The sequence below is a fragment of the Pinus tabuliformis genome, chromosome X (genome assembly GCF_031772625.1).
Source record: "Pinus tabuliformis cultivar Carrire ecotype Pingquan chromosome X, CPIR1, whole genome shotgun sequence".
In the NCBI taxonomy this organism is placed as follows: domain Eukaryota; kingdom Viridiplantae; phylum Streptophyta; class Pinopsida; order Pinales; family Pinaceae; genus Pinus; species Pinus tabuliformis.
The window spans coordinates 848,737,861-848,757,446 of NC_142308.1; positions in this window are offsets into that span (position 1 = coordinate 848,737,861).

Here is a 19,586-nt window from a genome sequence, read left to right on the forward strand (position 1 = left end):
AAGATGATAGGTGGTTATATGAGTGCTCAGATCCTCCCCTTGTTTCCCTTCGAACTTGGGGATGTCTGTTGGTATCTTATGCGGGATCGAAGGCCAAAGTAAGTTGTGGTAGATGGGGTCATTAGTAAGTTTGGACAAGTAGGGAAATCCAACATTGCCAAGAAAGGCAAAGTTGTGGTGCCCCCGACTCAGACCAAGGCGATGACATATGACTTGAGGAACCTTGCAGTCCTCCCATCATTTGAGTCCCAATATTATACATAGGCTGTGTGTTATAGTAGTTGGCTTGGGGTATGGCGTTGTAGTGTGGATTTCCATGGGGAATCTGATGTTGGGGTATATAATTACTCCCAGGTAAGTAGTTCCCCCTTGAATCATTTCAATTTATGAGTAGGGTGCCCCCATGGATTGGTTGGGACCTCCTTGAGGATTCCCTCCCACCACAGAACTAACCATATGTCCTTGATTGACATAAGGAACACTCATGTCAAATAATGACTGTCCATACATGCCTGAGAATGGAGGGGGAACTGTTAGGTTCCCCACCGGTATGTGCATATTGGGAATGCCCCCAGATACTTGAATCTGGGGGTTTGAACTGTACAGTGGCTGCTGACCATATTGTTGGTGGATAGGAACTACGCTAATAGTGCTATGTTGAGCATTATAAGAAGCGTTGTATGTAGCACTTGTCGAAGGTATATAGTTTGAAACTAAGGGGGTGGAACCTGGCATCGGCTGGGTTCCACTCATGGAGGGTGTCATGTGAGTGGTTGTACATGGGGTAAATGGGATAGCGGGGTTTGCCATTAGTGGTGTGGTGGTGAATGTCAAATGGGGAAGTGGTGGAGGACCAAAAGTGTTCACAAAGTTCCACGACCTGTTAGTCATCGACGAGATGGATGGAAATGTTCCAACTAAAGAGACAAAGAGTATAGGTGCCACGGGAACCAAGAGTGGGTCCAACAGATTTGTGAGCAGAGGGTTAAAGGGAGGAAGAAACCCTTCATTAAAGAAATCCTCCGGTAAACTTAAATCATCAATTGTCCAAATAGATTCCAAGTGAGATCTAGGAGACTGATTCCCCAAAGATGGAGAATCTAGTTCACTGGAGCTTGGCGAATCTTCTACAATGAGTGCAAGAAGTCCTAACAATCATCTATATTGACGACGAGGGCTAGATGTAGCCACAGTGACCGTTAATTTTTATAAATAAATTTTATCATGATATTTGTTAAAGTCTCAATGATAGCACACGGGTACCTAAAAAATATAAAATATACACTAAGTTGATCAATTAGCAAACAGAGGGAAATGACCCTGTTTGATAAGCACTGATCACTGGAGATGAAACCCAGTATCACAATGAATAACAGAGAGGGCTGGCCAAATGTATAGTTACAATTACTCTAGAGCTTCGCCCAAACCTCAAATTAAGGGGCCAAGTACTTCCGTGAAGATGAGCACCATCCCAAAAACTAAATACAAAGTAGGTCCATCTATGTTAGGTACCAGGGTAGCCCGCCCCAGTCACCTTGTGTAAGTCCCTAAAAGATTTTCTACTAAGGATACCTCAGATCACAGACACTACCAGGGGGACATAGTCGTAGACAGTACGTTGTGTGGGCAGGATAACTGAGTCCCCAACTCAGCTCTGAAATCCCCGAAGGGATTCCAATACATAGAATACCCAAAGGAGTTGCAAGCGAAGGTGGGCTACCTTCACTTACAGTTTGACGTTGTCTCATATTTAGCTCCGCTTTGACTGGAGTGGTCCCAGTAGTATGAGTGCAGAAGGAATTTTCTCTCTTTTAATGACAGTAGTTTTGGTTTCTAATCTTGGGCAGTTTATTCGCACTTCCTATCCCAAGATCCTAGCCTGAACTAATGTTTGTTTGCTCAATAAAGAGTTACTGATTGATTTTAGGTAAATTTTATGTGTACTTTTTTAGTATCTTCGGTAGGGGACTTGACGTATGAAATGTGATGGGAAACTGACTCAAAAATCATGCACAAGACAAAGCTTTAAAAAATATTCAATTCGATGAAAACAAGTTGTGTTCTACAAGCGAGAGTCTTTCACATATTCATATTTTTTCCATGCATCTTAGTAATTATAACACATTCATAACCAACAAAAATCTTTCCAATGCTTTCCTAACAACTATTTGAAACCAAAATAAAGCAGCTTTTAACCAGCTAAATAAAAGAATGAATAAAAAATGTGGATCTTTCTTTCATAAAAAATGTTTTTAAGAAAGAAAAAAAACTTATTTCCTAAAAAAAATTTCTTTCAGGACACCGATCTTGCTAACAAAATGTAGTTGCAGACCCTCTTTCAGTCCATGAGCAGGCTTCCTATCCCCTTGAGTTTGCAGACACAATTGTATATCAAGATTTTAAGGGACTAACGCTCTATAGCAGTGGCCACAGAGAGTTATTGGGTCCACTAACACTCTGTGTATGAAGACACAGAGCTTTATAAAGCACTTTGCAGTCTACTAACATGTGTTAGTGTGGGAAAACAACACAAAACAAGGTATTTTGGATCAGATTCAAGGCTGAATATGTGAAGGTAGAATGCAACAAGGTTTTGGTGGGTCAGAAAGGGAATGCAGAAGTATAGGGAGGTATTAGAAGGAGGAGGAAACTGAGAACTGTCTGGATAAATTGGGAATTGGATGTATAGTCCATAGTGGAGTCGCCAATTCTACTGTAGGATAAAATGCACGGTGTGTGGAGAATGGAGATACCCTCAAAGGTATTCTCGGGACCTTTGGCAGACTGTAAGATTATCTACAACCATCACAAATTTACATGTATGTTCATAAAAAATAACCAACTATGAAAGTAGGACAAATAGATTACCTCAAGCCTCCATGTAAATTTGCTGGAGAGCACAATGCATCTTGGTGGAAGTCCCCTGAGTTGGCTCCAGATCAAGTCCTACACATAGAAGTGACAAGCATAATCACAACATATAGCCTTGATAACTAATACATGAATACATAGAAGAAAATTTATTTACACATAACTAAGCTACTCATGCTAAAAGGTATTAGACAAACAAGTTAATGAATGATAGTACCAACACCATGGAGTAGACAGTACAACTGCAGTTCTATATTAATGTTGGAAGAGTGATTACAACCATTTGTTGCATCAACCTTCCCTTACCCCTCTAGCTTCTCTCTCTCTCTCTCTCCCTTCTTACCAACTTCTTCTAACTTGAGACAATGCTCAACAATCAAATATGCTATCCTTTCAAATGATCTAACCTCTATCACCATAGCCCTAGCTTTGCTTATGTAGCAATTGAGTTAGGGTTGCTAAGTTCCTCCATGAGTTCCTTAGGGTGAAATCAATGAAGTTGCCATGCTTTTCAGCGCTTTCCCATTTTCCTCCTTCATTAGGATTAGAAATCCCCCAAATATGTCGAACTTGAGATGTTTCCTTGCTTTTTTTGAGAAGATTTAGGAGAAAATATCTAGATATTTATGAGTCAATTCACTCCTTTGACCCTTAGAACTTCATTAGGATCCACTAACGTTGTTCCCGAAGTAGCAACTAGAGTTAGTAGGGTCACTAACACACCCTTAGGCTTGTAGAGAAGCTTTATAAAGCAAGTTGCCAGTGCATAGCCAGTGTTAGTGTGGAAACAAGGTATGTGATCTTGGTCTTTGCTTCTGATATCATGTCTTTCCCCTCTGAGCTGATGAGGGGGTCAATTTACTATATAACAAAAGTGCTCAAAACCATGTCTAACGAAATGGTTGACATTAAAAAACAGGTAGTAGATAATTCCTCTAAGAAACCTTTTAGACCATTTAAAAGGAATTCTCTCGCTGATCCTAAGCCTCCAAATGGTATATCAAATGCTGAATCAGATGGAGAAGAGGACAAAGTTTCAACAAAAGAAGAACAAACAGATGATGAAGAAGTGGAAGAATTACAAGGAATGTGGGATTTTATACTTCCCAATGAAGAAACTCAAGAAGCATTACCTGTCACTACTCGAAGTCAAAACCCTATTGAATTGTCACAAACAAATACAAAACAGAAAGCTTCAATCCCACCCCCTAGGGACAAAGAAACAACGAAGAAATCTGTACCAAAATCCACTCAAGCTACACCTACTCAATTGGATCCTTCTCGTTCATCTAAAACTTTGATAGTTTCTGATGAAATGGAATATAATATTATTGATGATATGAAGAAAACTAGGGCAAACATCACCTTTCATGAGCTTATTAAATTGAAGCATCAGTAGAAGTTACTTCTTAAAGAACTTAAAGCAGTACCTACTGCACCGCTTCCTACTGTTGTGATCTCACAAGATGCCCAAGAAATGGGAAGACCCCCTAGCACTTCTTTGAACAAGATTGATCCAACCGATATCGCTCTAATTGGGGGGAGATCAAAATCCCACACTTCGCCATTTATCCTTACTTTTGAAGTCTTTAATAAAAACTTACACAACTGTTTAGTTGATTCTGGAGCTTCATCTAACATCTTACCCAGAACAGTTTGTGCAAAGTTGAATGTTTAGCCTCAGAAACATGTTGTAAGAATAGTTCAGTTAGATCGCTCTCAAGTCGAAGTTGTTTGGGAACTTAACCAAGTAACCATTAGACTTTCATAAAACCCTAAATTTTTCCAAGTCATTGACATACTTGTGGCTGACATTTCTGAGTTCTATGGCTTAATCCTTAGTAGAGACTTGTCAAAAAGACTTCATGGCTATTTTGCAACTGACTTGTCTCACATGTGGCTTCCCTATAATGGAAAATTGAATCAAATAAGGGTTGGTCGTGAGAAACATCAAAAGTACATAGTAACAGAATTAGAAGGAGAAAATGAACAAGTTGCGTATATCAACAATATCATGGGAAACTATTCTGTAGAATCATTTCTGGGCAATTTCAATGCTCAGACTTCACCTTTCTTAGAAAACTCTCTTATATCTCAAGTTGAAATTTTTTCCCAAACAAAAACTTCTTGTTGGCTTGTTGGGGCTTAACCCAGGTTCAGAGCTAGTTAGCCAAACAAATCTTGGTACTACTAGCCCTTTCAGTAACAGTTCACAGAGAGCAGACTGAGGTCTCACCCGAAGTAGTATGGGAGGGTGCTAGAACCAGGTTTCCTTACCCTGGAGATGTTTGATGATTTTGACTAGTCCGTGGTTTCTCCTTATGCGCAGGTTGCTTCGTGCACCTTCCTGGTCCTCGCGACATGATACACTGCCTTCGTGTAGCCCTATCCAGGGGTTGTACTGCGTTTTGCACTATTACCCAAGACCTTGCTCATATTCCAATGTTAGTTAATTATCTTTGTCTACTTGAGTGCTTTGAGTTATACTTAAAAACATGAAACATTCATACAGGTGCGCGCAGTAAATAAATAGTATATTTGCAAGTGATAACAATCATGCATTAACCCAAGAATAGATACACAAAATTATAACCAAAATTCTCTTTATTGGTTCTTTCCAAGGTTACAGACTCGACTTGCCTTGTGCACTTAGCTGCAGGGGTCCGTGCACTCAGTTATGGACTACTAGGCCTCTGCGTACTCAACTGTAGAGCCTTCTCCTACCCTACGACCCAAAGGAACACTTCACATTGCGACTCAATCACTTAGACTTCTTATGCTCATCCTTTTTTCCCTATTCTGTCTATTTTCTTTACACTTAGAGCCTCGTTCTATTTATACAATTCCATGGTTCGCGGACCATGGGTAGGTCTATCTAGCCGACATTACATTATAAAACTAGGGTGGACAACCCTGTGACTCTATCATACTTTGGCACCCCGTGCCTGCAATTCATGGAGCTTTACAACAAGATTCGGTCAAAACTTGGGCTTTCAGCACCAAAAATGCCTTGGGGGGATTCCATGCCCAACAGGCCCCCAACACAAACATTGTGACTAGCCCTCAATTCACTCTGGTGGCGCGGTGATCTTTGTGCGGAGTCTCTCCAACTTTTCTCAAACTACCCAGAGGTCAGCAACGCACTGAGTTGCTGCTTGCTGGATCTGCGGTAGACACTATTCTGAGACCTCTGTATTCAAACTTCTTCTCTGCATCTATGCCGGTATCCCTTGCATTCGTTTATAGTCCCGCACGGTTGTCTAGATCCTTGGAGCATGAAGACTGTGCTTCTGTCAACTAGTTAGATAATCGGGTCAGCCATGTAGGGCTTCAGGCGACTACCAAAGGTTCTCCATTTAGTTTGACTAGCTGTATCGTGCCTCCATATTTGACCTCCTTAACAATGTATGGTCCTAGCCAATGCATTTTGAACTTTCCCATTAATTTTTCAAACTTACTATCATATAGCAGCACTAAATCACTTATCTTGAAGGTGCGTAACTTAATATGGTGATCGTGCCAGGCCTTCTCACGCTACTTTTGCACCTATTGGTGAAAGCTGGCTAGGAACAATTCCTCCTGAAGTTCTTCCAACTGTGCAGGCCTTTCTTCTAGGGCTTCGCGGTCCATCATACCTGTGAGTGCTGCTATGTGCAAACTAGGTACAATATACTCCATTGACATGACAACTTCCACACCATAAGCTAATCGAAAAGGTGTTTGTCCTGTCAATTTCTTGCATGTTGTCCTATAAGCCCATGGTACTGCAGGTACGCGTAGGTCCCAATCACTTCGCTGCACATTGCATACTTTCGTTAGCACCGTCTCTAGTATTTTTTTGAATGCTTCTACTGTCCCATTGGCTTGTGGGTCGTATAGGGTGATTTTTTGATGATACACCTAGAACTCTTCTGTGAGTGCGCTGATGGTTTTGTTTAGGAAATGTATACTACGATCACCCATTAAGATTTTCGGGCAGCCAAATCGAGTCAACGCGTGTTCAAATAAAAACTTTGCAGCCATAGCAGTTGTGCAATCTTTGACTAGTTGCACTTTTGCCCTGCGAGTTAGGTACTCTGTCGTAGTGATGATGTAGTGTGTGCTCGTTTTTCCCTGGGGTTTGATAGGTCCTACAAAGTTGATTTCCAACTTTTCGAAGGGTTGCGGCGTCATTTGTGGATTCAAAGGCATCTCGTCCCTCCACAATGGTTTACTGGTCCTTTGACATATATTGCAGCCTTACAGTGTGCTTTTGAATCCCGATGAAGGGTTGGCCACCACAATCTTGCGTGGAGAATATTTTGTGTGGTCGCTTGTCTTGCATAGTGTCCTCATGTAGTGCCCCCATGTGCTTCCATGAGGATCTAACTTCGTTCAAATTTAGGTACGTACCTTCGCAGTATCCCATAATTTCCCATCTTGTATAGGTGCCCCACGATGACAGAAAAATCCGCCACGCGCACCACCAATTCCTTCTTCTGTTTGAAGAAGTATTCCTTCGGTGTAGTCCATGTTGTCAGAAATTGAATTATACCTTCAAAGTGTCTGTCCACGACGCACACAACAAAGAGTTTCACATCAGGTAATCCTTCCTCCAAACTAGTAGGTTCCTCACCCGTCTCAATACATGACAAGTGATCCGACCCTGCTTTCAGGCATCCAGGCTTTACCACAACCTCAAAATCATATTCTTGGAACAATAAGAGGCACCTGCATATGTGCCCCCCCCAACATAGACTTATTGACCAAGTATTTTAGCGTGGAATGGTCTGTATACATCTTGAAATGTCCTCCTAGCAAATATTGTCGGATTTTTGGAGCACATATACCATAGCCAACCCCTCGCGCTTGGTTGTGGAGTAGTTCTTTTCTGCTTTGGACAACTTGCAACTTGCAAACACGATAGAGTGATCCAAGCCTTCTCCACCCTCTTGCGTGAACACCACTCCCAGTGCTATACATGACGCATCAACATGGACATGAAACTCCACATCCCATTTTGGGAAGACCAGGATTGGAGCGAAGGCCAATTTCTCTTTTAGTACATCCAAGCTCTTCATGCAATCATCATTCCAGCAGAACGTGACATCTTTTTTTAATATTTTCTCCATTGGTGCGATGATTTGGGCATAGCTTTTGATGAACTTCCTATAGTACCCTGTATGTCCCAAGGTAGTGTGCAACTAATTAAGACTTCCCAATGCTTCCAAATTCAGAATTACTACACTTTTAGTGGGGTCTACCATTAGTCCCTATTTGCAGACCACATGTCCCAGTAGATTCCCAAAGGGAATGAGGAACGTACACTTCTTAAGGTTCAACATAGTTTGGTGTCATCGGCAAGTATCCAGTATCAAGCGTAAGCTCACTACTTGGTGCTTAACCAATCCAAATACAGTCCAATCATCCAGATAGACCTCCAGGAATTTGTGGATATACTCTTTGAATGTTGCAACAACTATGCGTGAAAAGATGGCTGGTGTGGTTTTTAACCTGAATGGCATAATAGTGTATTGAAAGCAGCCCCACTCAGTTGCAAAGGTGGTCTTTCTCCTATCGTTCGGTGCGATTTTGATTTGGTGGTACCTTGAGAACCCATCAGTAAACGAATAGGCTTCTTACCTACCGACATTTTCCAATACTTCATCTATGAACGAACTCAGGAATGGGTCGTGCACATAGGTGTCATTCAATTTCCTAAGGTCCATGCATATTCTTATCTCACCCTTCTGCTTCTTCTCCTGTACTACCATAGGGCTTACCCAATCAGATTCTTCCACTGGCTCAATGATTCCGGCTGCGAGAATTTTGTCTAGTTCTATGCGAACCTTTTCCCTGTACTTTGAATTCAAGTGGTAAGGCCTCTGCTTAACTAGCTTCGCATCAGGTTTTAGGGTGATCTTCATCATTCCTAAATTGCCAATCCCCTTTAAGTCTATGATCTTGGTTGGGAATAATTCTTGGTACTCGCAGAGTAACTTAATGACCTTATCCACCATGGCATCATCCTAGTAGTCGTCAAGCGTTGCATACTTTGGTTCCACTCTGTACCAATGTTTACCTACTTTGCTTTTCCCGATGTGGTAATGTCAGGGTCTTCAATCAATTGCCCTTGAACCTCACGATAACCTTCAGTTTCTGGAATATAAACTTTACATGGATCTTCATTGTCTTCCTCAATGTTTACATTGTAGCACTTGAGTGTGCAGCTCAGTTGGGTCACCCATTCAGGATGAAGCACTTCCATTGGCTCCTAGGGCATTTTAAAGGTAGCTGCTTGTAGTGCATCATCAACAGTATCCCACCAATGATCCTCAAACATGAAGGTTAATAGGAATCCTTCGTGAAATATATCCCATTCATTCATGCCATGGTAGAGCTCCGTTTCTATATACCAATTCATGGGTATAATATCCAGGGTATGATAGAACATGTGCACCCACTCAGGCTGGGGCTCTTCCCCATAGACCTTTGTCTACTTCGTGAGGTGTGCTCGTGGATCATCTTGTCTGTCATACTTGTCTTTTAACCTCATCTGAGGTTTTCCAAATTGTATTTGTATCATCCTTCTGCATTCGCATCAGTCCTCAAAATTCTGCTGGTGCATACCCCACCGCCTTAAAGGTGTAGCACACAGTACCCATTTCAGAGCATCGAACCATTGTTGTTCCAACAATTCTTTTTCAAATTTGTTTAGGAACTCCTCTACCTCGCTTAACCCATCATACGTAGGCATGTCTCTTGTCTCCATTGCTACACAACGCAGTGACCTTATCATCATGTTACAGTTGAGCGTGGTTACCTCGTGTAACCGGTTTTGCCATCATTCTATCTCTTCATCAGAATCTGATGTGCAGGAGCTTTCGCGCTCCCACGATATTCGGCCATCCACAGTGGGATTTACCCAATCTTGCTCCCACGTGGTTAACTTGTAGATGTAGTCTAGATCGTCGTCACTGTAATTATCGCGCACTGGTTCTGTGTAGCACGATCCTTCCGTAGTGTCTAAAGGTACTGTTGGGCCACCAAATTAACATAAATTTTCACTCCATTTTCACCGCTATCCTCATTTTGTCACCTCATTTCATCATATTATCATTACATAACCCTATATTTCCATTACCATATGAGTTTATATTTTCATTTTACAAATTTATTAATTTCATGTATTTAGAGTGAATTTATGATTAAAAGTTGGAGAAATAACATGTATTTTCTTATACCTAAAAGTGGCTTGAGTTTGATGACATGTGTAGATCATTTAGAAGTTTCCAAGGCACCCTTATGTGGCCTCCCAAGATTAAATTCGAATTTCAACTCAAAAGGTGGACCATATTCCAAGGAGAAAGATCATGGAGATTTTGATGTGTCATGGGATTTGTATCTAGTATTTAGGGATAATTTGAGACAAGTATTGTTATGAAACCAACTCACAAAAAGATAGAAAAGATAGATCAATACCTTATAAATTCGGCCTCTTCGAGGGGACAACCTCCTTTACATTACATAAATGAACAATTCTTGGATGATACAAATGAAAAGACCTCCTTTCTATATATAGGAGTTTAAGGGGTCATAATATAATAAGAGCCATCATAACAATAATAATGTAAGGGCACAATAATAGCAATAGTGGGATTCTATGGGGCACAATAGTAACAATATGGGGACTACATGGGTATAGAAATATACTAAGGGGGTTGTACTAATAACAATAAGGGGTTACAATAGTAGTATAGGGGCCTAACATGCCCCGCTCCTTCAAACTATGTTGTCCTCAATGCTTGAGTAGTTCTTGATGCTTCTGTATAAAATTCTTGTCCTCCCATGTGGAATATTCAGTGGGTAAGTTCTTCCACTTGATGAGATACTTTGAAATTGATCGATTTTGTAGCTTTCGAGTTCTTGTTTATGCGACTGCTCCAGGTTCGAATATGATTTTTCCTTCCTCTTCAAGTTCTGGAAATATTGTTTGAATTGGGATCTTCTGCAACTTTTGAATGAGTGGCCATACTTCGTCCTTCTTCCATTCATCCCTTGCTTCATTTATCCAATATGGTTGGATAATATAAATAGCACAAAACAATGCTTCCACATCCTCATCCTTTCTTGAGAGTGCATCTGCAACAAAAATTCGCTTCCCTTTTCTAAAGATGATGTTAAAGTCATAACCCAACATATTTGTGACCCATTTTTTTGTTCTTCTAAAGATAATAGTTGTTCTAAAAAGCATTTAAGACTATCATGATCCATTTTTACCTTGAAGTGTGTTCCCATTCTTTAAGGTCTCCATTTCTCAAGTGCATGTAGTATTGCAAACATTTCCTTCTCATAAATAGCTTGCTTGAGATGTAGCAGTAAAAATACCCAATCACCTACATCAAAACATTTTTCACTACAATGTTGATCTGCCTGTTGTTTCATTCGATTTTGTACCAAAGTGGCATTATCCTTTAAAAGTTTGAGAACTTATTGTTGATGCTCGATGTGATCTTTCACAGCTTGAACCTTTTTCTTCTTGATATGTCCTTCTATCTTGAGAGTTTAAGGAGTGGTAATTTCTTCCATTGCTTTACAAGATATGGTCGGATTCATTTCTTGATGCTCGATGTAATCTTTCACTTCTTGAACATTTTTTTTCTTGATATGTCCTTCTATCTAGATAGTTTGAGGAGTGATAATTTTGGCCAATGCATTACAAGATATGGTTGGATTCATTTCTTCTTTCTTGATTTGATCTTTCACTTCTTGAACCTTTTTCTTCTTGATATTTCCTTCTATCTTGAGAGTTTGAGGAGTGGTAATTCTTGCCAATGCTTTACAAAATGTGGTTGGATTCATTTCTTCTTTCTCTGGGGTTGGTCCTAGCATATATCCTCTTCTTTTTATGTTTCTTGATCATTTTCTTCTTCCTCTTCATACTCTATGTAAAATAATTTCTTCTCACCACACTTATGACCTTTAGTGAATTTGCTATCACAATTGTAACAAATCCCTTTTTCTCTTTTTTCTTCCAATTGTTGTGGTGTAACCCTTGTAGGTTGTGGAAGGCTAGGAGAAACAACACTTCCATATTTATAGTTGTGAGGGGTAGAATTCCTTGTTGCCATAATTTTTCTTTCCACTTTGTAACAAAGCCTGTTTTCTCTTTTTTATTCCAATTGTTGTGGTGTTGCTCTAAAGAAGGTGTTGCTCTTTGTATTCTTATAATGTGTTATAATTTCCTCCGTGAAAATTGACCACGTAACAAGTTGTTTATGAGAAAAAAGCCCTTTATACCATAAAAATTGATCTTGTTCTAAATATGAAGATGCAATACATACCTTTTGTAATAGTGGTACACCATGTAGATCAAAATATTTCTGCATTTGTAGTATCCAATTTACCAGATCCTTTCCATCAAACTTCCTCATCTCGCCTTTTCTTGATTTTAGGAGCTCGATCTTGAAACGACTGTAACTTTGTACTTTTGGATCTTTAAGTTTTAAAATTGCGACTTGCAGTAGCCCTATACGTCTTCTTTCCAATGGCACCAGTTTGATTGAATTTAGATTCTCCAAGAAAGAGTTATGCACAATCTCCCGAGATGACCTGATTATATACCTTTTCAGAAGAGCGAACTTGTATGAAGTTCGACATGTGGCTGTTTTGAACTTAGGATCTGAAAAGTATACAGAGGAAACTACAGTTCGTCCTCCTTCTGTAAGTTCTTACTAAATTTCAATCTGATGCTCAAACCAAAAGTTATGTCTATTTTCCCAAGGTCACTTGTTTGGAATGTAATTCAGGAGTTTGTAGAAAGACCAACTTCCTTAGATCATACATCCGCAAATATAGCGTGAAAAGATCTGAAATTTGGACCTGAGGTTCAACGCAATTTTGTCTCAAATGGGTTTTTTTGTTTGCTTCTGAAACGTCGTAGAAAAAGAGTTATACCGAAAATTCCATGATGACCTATTTGGAGCAGTGAAACCCTAGAATCCAAAGCTCTGATTCCAAATGTTATGAAACCAGCTCACAGAAAGATAGAAAAGATAGATCAATGCCTTATAAATTCAACCTCTTCGAGGGGGCAACCTCCTTTAAATTACATAAATGAACAATTCTTGGATGATACAAATGAAAAGACCTCATTTCTATATATAGGAGTCTAAGGGGTCTTAATATAATCAGAGCCGACATAACAATAATAATGTAAGGGCACAATAATAACAATAGTGGACTTCTATGGGGCACAATAGTAACAATACGGGGACTACATGGGTACAACAATATACTAAAGGGGTTGTACTAATAACAATAAGGGGTTCCACTAGTAGTATAGGGGCCTAACAAGTATGGGTCTAGTAGATATTTAAGGGATCTACATTTATTGAGTAGATATCCCTAATTCATTTATAAATAAGAGGAGCATCCTTCAAAGGAGAGAGGGAGGAAGAGAGAACAGTTATCAGTTATTCATTAGCATCAGATTTATGATTGTTCATTCAACATGAATAATATCATTTTCTCCAAATCATGAGTTATGAGTGTTGTTTGATTCTTAAGGTGTGATAATTGTTCATGTGCTCTCATTGAGGAATGGAAGGATCCCCATACTGAGATAAGTATACTTTGTTGTATAGTAATGTTTTGAATATACTAATTTTAATTCTGATGTTCATGTTATTTATTTGTGTGAAGGTTGATCTCCTTCAGTAGCTAGTTTTTATGTGAGAATGACAACCAAGATCTCCTAAGTTAGGAGTCTCTTCTCCATGAGCTAGACTAAGTTGAAACAAGATTTACTTTCTCATATGCTTTCCTAGATTAAATTTATGTGAAGATTGATTTCCTTTTAGTAGCTAGTTTTTATGTGAGAAGGACAACCAAGATCTCCTCAGTTAGGAGACTCTTCTCCATGAGCTAAGAAATGAACTGAAAACAATATTTACTTGCTTTCATTTATATGCTTTCTTTCCTAATTTCTTAGGTGTTTGGCAATGTTATTATAGGAAGATTGTAGAAGGACAATCAGGACTCTTGAACAAGATACTCTTCTCTATCTTCTAAAGTAAAATAATTCAATTGATCAAACATTTCTATGCTATCATAGAATAGATCTGATAGTTTAGATTTGTAATATGCATTTCCATTCTAAACATACTTCCTACACCTATTTCATCTGAGGTCCCATATATTTTGGTTTGCTTCTAAGTTTATGAAACCCCCAGGTTGACAAATTAAATGACAGGGATTTAGCAGACAACTCAATCGCCGTTGCCGGTGATGAAAACTTAGATGTAAGCTATTTAGGAGGATTGTTTAGGAACCATTTTTATTTAGGGTTAATTACATTTAGGAATTTTCATTTAAGTTTATTCTCATATAAAAGACATAGAAATAGAACACAAATAAAAAACCCCCATTCACTAAAAAAAAACAAAAACACAATAAAAATCCATATGTATATATGGAGGAATAATGTGTATAAGTTTGGAACAACTCGCTCAGATCCTAGCAAGTGCTAGGATCTCCTCTTCTTGCGAAAAAGAGATCTTGATAGCAGCCAAAAGCTTAACTAATCCTCTAGAAGAAAACAATGAATTAACATTTGAAGAATCCTGTATATCTAATGGTGAACAATTATTTAAACAAGAGAATGAGGAGGAAAAAGAGAAGTTGCAGCATGCTCTGAATCAGAGTGGAAATCACGCCTATGAAAGCCTTATCCAAAGGTGGTTTCGATAGTTTCAAACAAGTATGAGGTTGGATCGATTTCATTTTTATTTCATTAAATCACATTCACGAAAACTAAATTCGATCATCCTTATATATTTCCATTTTAAATTTGCAAAATTGAAAATGAATATATTTTTACTACTATTGCGTGAAAGGTTACATTGGAAATTTAATTACACGTAATAGTTTGTAATTTTCAATTAGCATAGAATAGGTAGGATGATATTTTCAGTTCGAATATGTATGCTCTCCTCCTGCGTCTTTGTACGGTCTCTAAGATCAGAAAGTAGAATGGATATAAATGTTTTCAAGGTTGCAATATGCTTGTCTCCATTTGCTAAAAAACATCTTAAATCAATAAAAGATCCTAGGTTGTTTTAGGGTTAGAATAAAATTTAAATTCTTTTTAAAATATTTCAATTTTAAAACAATATAAAAAATAAAAATAAAAAATTTAGAATAAAATTCAAGTTAAAAAAAAAATTAATTTAAAAAAATTTAATAAATTAAGAATGAAATTCAATTTGTAAAAATAAAATCATTAGAAATAAATTTAATTTCTTAATTGAAATAGAAACTTAAATTTTAGTATTTAAATTTTTTTAATTTTTAGTTCTTAATAACAATACAAAACCATAAAAAAAATTAACTCCTTTTTAAATATTTTACTTCAAAAAAAAAACAAACATAAAATTAAAAAATTAAGTATAGGATTTAATTTTTTTCCTTGTAGTTTTTTTTACAATACAAAATAAAACATTTTTCTTTTAGTTAAAAAGAATGAAAAAAAAAATAAAAAAATAATAAAAAACACTTTTTTTTAACTAACACATACTCTTGCTCTTAGAGTGTTTCATAGAGCTGATGATTTTTGGTCTCTGGAAGAAGCAGAGTGAGGAATCTTGTTCGAGAAGGAAGTAAGTTGTTCGAGGTCTTTTACATTGCTGTGTTGCAGTGAGTAAGCAAGTGTGGCTTGACTTGTTTCCTTCGACCTTGATTCCCCAGAAGACCAGTGTGGAGCATACAATAAAATGATTTAAGGCCTTATCAAACAAATTTTCAAATCACAGCAGCATTGAAATTGACATCGAAGGGTCAAATCAAAACGATAAAAATTTTCAAAGAAGAAGTCTGCAGTTCTGAAATCCCGAGATCTGTAGAAAAACGTTGGCGCTGTCGTAAAACATTCTTGACAGTAAAAAAATTGTTCTGAGCTGAAGCAAAACTGTAGCCTAACGCACAACTACTGTGAGATGTAGAAGAATGTTGTGAGACGTAGAGAATTACACAGAGCTACTCTGAGCTGTAACTATGTAGAACTGGCAGCAACTGAAGCCGTAAAAAAAAACCCTAGAACTTTGAATTGAGAAAGAATAGGCTATTAAAACTGCATAGAGCCATAGTTGAATCGCTGAATAGGAATACTGAGCTGCCTAGGGAAAGAGGAATGTTGAGCAATGTACAAAATTGAAAGATTATTTAAAAGTGGAGGATTTTGCGTCAAGACATAACTTATGCACAGAATCCTTCAAATCAAAATATGATATTAGTAACTAGAGATATGTGGATAAGCTTAAATCGCCCAACATTTTGACCAATGTGACACATTATCCATAGCGATTGAAGTTCGATTACCCCAATCTACTAGTGGTAGCTAAATTCATAGGAATCTCCAGATATAACTCCATATCACGTAAATCAAGCAATTACGAACACATTTCTCATCACGCCGAGATCTAAATACGAAAAACGATATCTTGTTGAGATTTCTTTTGGCCAAATAATAATGATTTAATTGTTTGTGTTGCAAGAATGAGGCACGATAACTTCACGACAGGCAAATCAAACTTGTATTGTTTCCATTATTTGATCGCTTCTGTTGGCACTTTCTCCATTGTATGGCGTGATCAAAGGTGGGAATCCCTGAAAGATCTAACCAGAATTGAATATTTATGCCACTTAATGCCTCTAATTGGGGACAATTTCGATTTTGATTGATTTTTGTATGCACAAAATATTTGGAGCAGGAATATGCACGCTACAGAGAAGAGACTGCTCTACGATTAGAAGAGAAATCCAGATCCACCCAAAGAGGTTGAATCCCTCAAATCACGCAGAGAACTCCCAGTGAAGCAAGGATGTACAGGATGCACTCAATTTTCAAAGCAGCAAAGATGTACAGGATGCGATTAAAAGATGTGGATACACTAATTTTTGGGCTTTATTTAGCTTTAAAAAAGAGAACCAGAAGAAATTTGATTTCGATTTCTAAAAAGGCAGGGTGAGTTGCTTTTCATTCCTATCTTAAAAAAATCGATTTCACCAAAAAGATAGGTAGTGCATCTTAAAATTGATTTCAAAGCAAAGATTCAATTTCAGATTCTGAGCATCTAATTGCTGGAGACAGAGACAAAAGGTTTAATTGATTTTGTTGTAGCTCAGGTATCGTTAAAAATAAAGATTTCCTCATTCATATTTTAAAGAAACACAGATTGAAAATTTTATATAAGCAGTGAAGCCATTCCATGAGTTATTTGATGAATGTTGACATATATATAGTGAGCCATTCTTTGAAAAAATTTGCACATAATGAGCTTAGATCATTGCAAAATCACAGCATGGCAATTTTGTCTTAAATAAAGGAGAAATTATGTGAGAATTCAAAGAAAAAAAAACCTGTGACATAAAAGAAATTTAATTTTTCTACACAGCCAACTCAAAAACAAAGAATTCTACCTACATCAGAGACAAAGGAGTTTTTTTAAAATTTTGATGAAACAGAGAATAGACTATAAGAAATAGATTAATAAAAACATGTTTATTATGTTTTTATAATCTTTCTATATCAAAATTTTGTGTTTGCGAAAGCAATAAGTTCATATTTTTGAAGATTGGTTTCATATTTTTGTCAAGGGCATTAGAAAAGAGGTAAGCAGGATACTGGAGAAGCATGTCAAGAGAGAAATTGATTTCAAATTCAATGATCATTCAGTCCCAGAAATGCATTTCGATTTTAAAAGCCACTATTTTTTTTTGCTGTTTTTTCTGAGCAAACTAAAATGAAATTTGAAAAACAAAAACATGGGTTTTCTTTGGAACGAGCCTAATCAGGCTCCATCCAGGCTCCATCCGAACAGTTTTCTCAAATTCATTTCTATTTGGGATATTTTTATGGTTCTTTCGATCTCTATTTTGCATATTGTTGGGTAATGAGACTATGGCTAGTGTAAGAGCTAGAAAAAAAAAATGCCTGTGTGGCCCAGAACTGCCACCAATGAAGCTGCCCAAATGTCAATTGGTAAGCAATGGAAAGAGTTCCTCGAATATAATGAAAAGATCCATTACATGTTCCATGAATATGCAAAGAAGGATAAATCTGCAAGAAATAGATATACATTATAAAGTTAAATTTTGAAGTATCTATTTTGCATTTGCACTTGTGAGACAACACTGACTGAAGTGTGTTGATACATTCTTAAAAGAAAGATAAAGGCAGCTATAGTGTGTTAGTTATTGTCAACTATCCATGATCCAATGTTGTCTGTGAAAAGTGTATTTTCATGGAATACATGTTTATTTAGCATCTATTTTACCTTTTGAATAGTACCTGTTGTTGAAGGGTTACATTTGGAGGAGAGCGCTGGAGATCGCGGGAGCGGAGTCGACTGAAGACCTTCTGCGTGCAGCTGCAGCGCCGCCGCCTCGGCCTGGGCCGCGAGGCCTGCCTTCCGGGTCCTGGCTTCAGCCATGGCCCAACCAAATCCTTCCCTTGGGGATGCGGAGAAAGCCTTTTCTGACCTGGTAAAGTCTCTGCCCCCTGCCCGACCGAAACCAGCAACTTCAAAATTTGTTAAGAAGTTGGATATTCTCCAAGAAGTCCAGCTGCCTCCATCTCTTCCTCGAATGGCAGCTCTATCATTAGCAGAAAAAGGGCTCATAGGACAGTTTACAGGCTTATGGCCTTCACCAAAGACAGTCCAGCGATGGGTGGAAAGGAATTGGTCCGATAAAATACAAGGAAAGATCTCGATTCGCTTCTGTGGCAAAGGCTACTATACCTTTCATTTTGAAACCAAGGCAGACAAGGATCTGATATTCAGGAACGGGCCCTATTTTATGGACTCTCGAGGGCTATATCTGAACAAGTGGACCCCTGATTTCGACCCTGAGCTAGACATCCCTAGTGCGGTTCCGGTATGGGTCCGTCTTCCCCATCTGCCTCTGCATTGTTGGGGAGATGAATCGGTCAAAGCAATCGGGAACGCAGTAGGTAAATACATTGACAGAAGCGAGCCCAAAGATAACATGCAAGCCTGTGCAAGGATATGCGTAGAAGTGGACCTCGGAAAAGGACTGCCAGAAGCCATCAAGCTGAAGGTGGATGATTGGAGCTACATACAGCAGCTGGACTACGAACAAATACCCTTTAAATGCAAGGTATGTCACGAATACGGTCATTTTGCTAATAGATGCACTAAAGTAACCAATCTGGAACCTGAAGACCAAAGAGGACAATGGGAAACTGTGAAAAAAAAGAAAGCAGCACCCCTGTCTAAACAAGAACCATCCTCTGAACATCCGGGCTCTTCCTCCCTCCGCCCCACCTCTCCCCCTCTCAATCCTCCAGGACCTTCCCAAGAACCCTCTTTCCCCTCATCTTCCAACCCTTTCCTTATTTTATCCTCTGATGATCCTCAACCTGACCAGCCCTCTCTGGAACTGTCCGACCCTCCCTTGATTACCTCGATCCTCTCTCAGCCTTTCTCTGACCCTCCCCCTCCCAGAACTACCAGAAGTTCTTCAAAAGACATTGGCGCCTCCAGTGACCTCCACAAGAAGCTTGGACCAGGAAGAAAGTCAGCCAAACAGCATCGGGAAGAAAGCACGCAAAAGGATATTACCCTTGGGATCCAAACCCCTATGGACTCCTTCATTACAGGATCCCAAGAAAAAGAAACAGCAGGAAAAGACCATGAGAGGCGAGCACCTCCCCG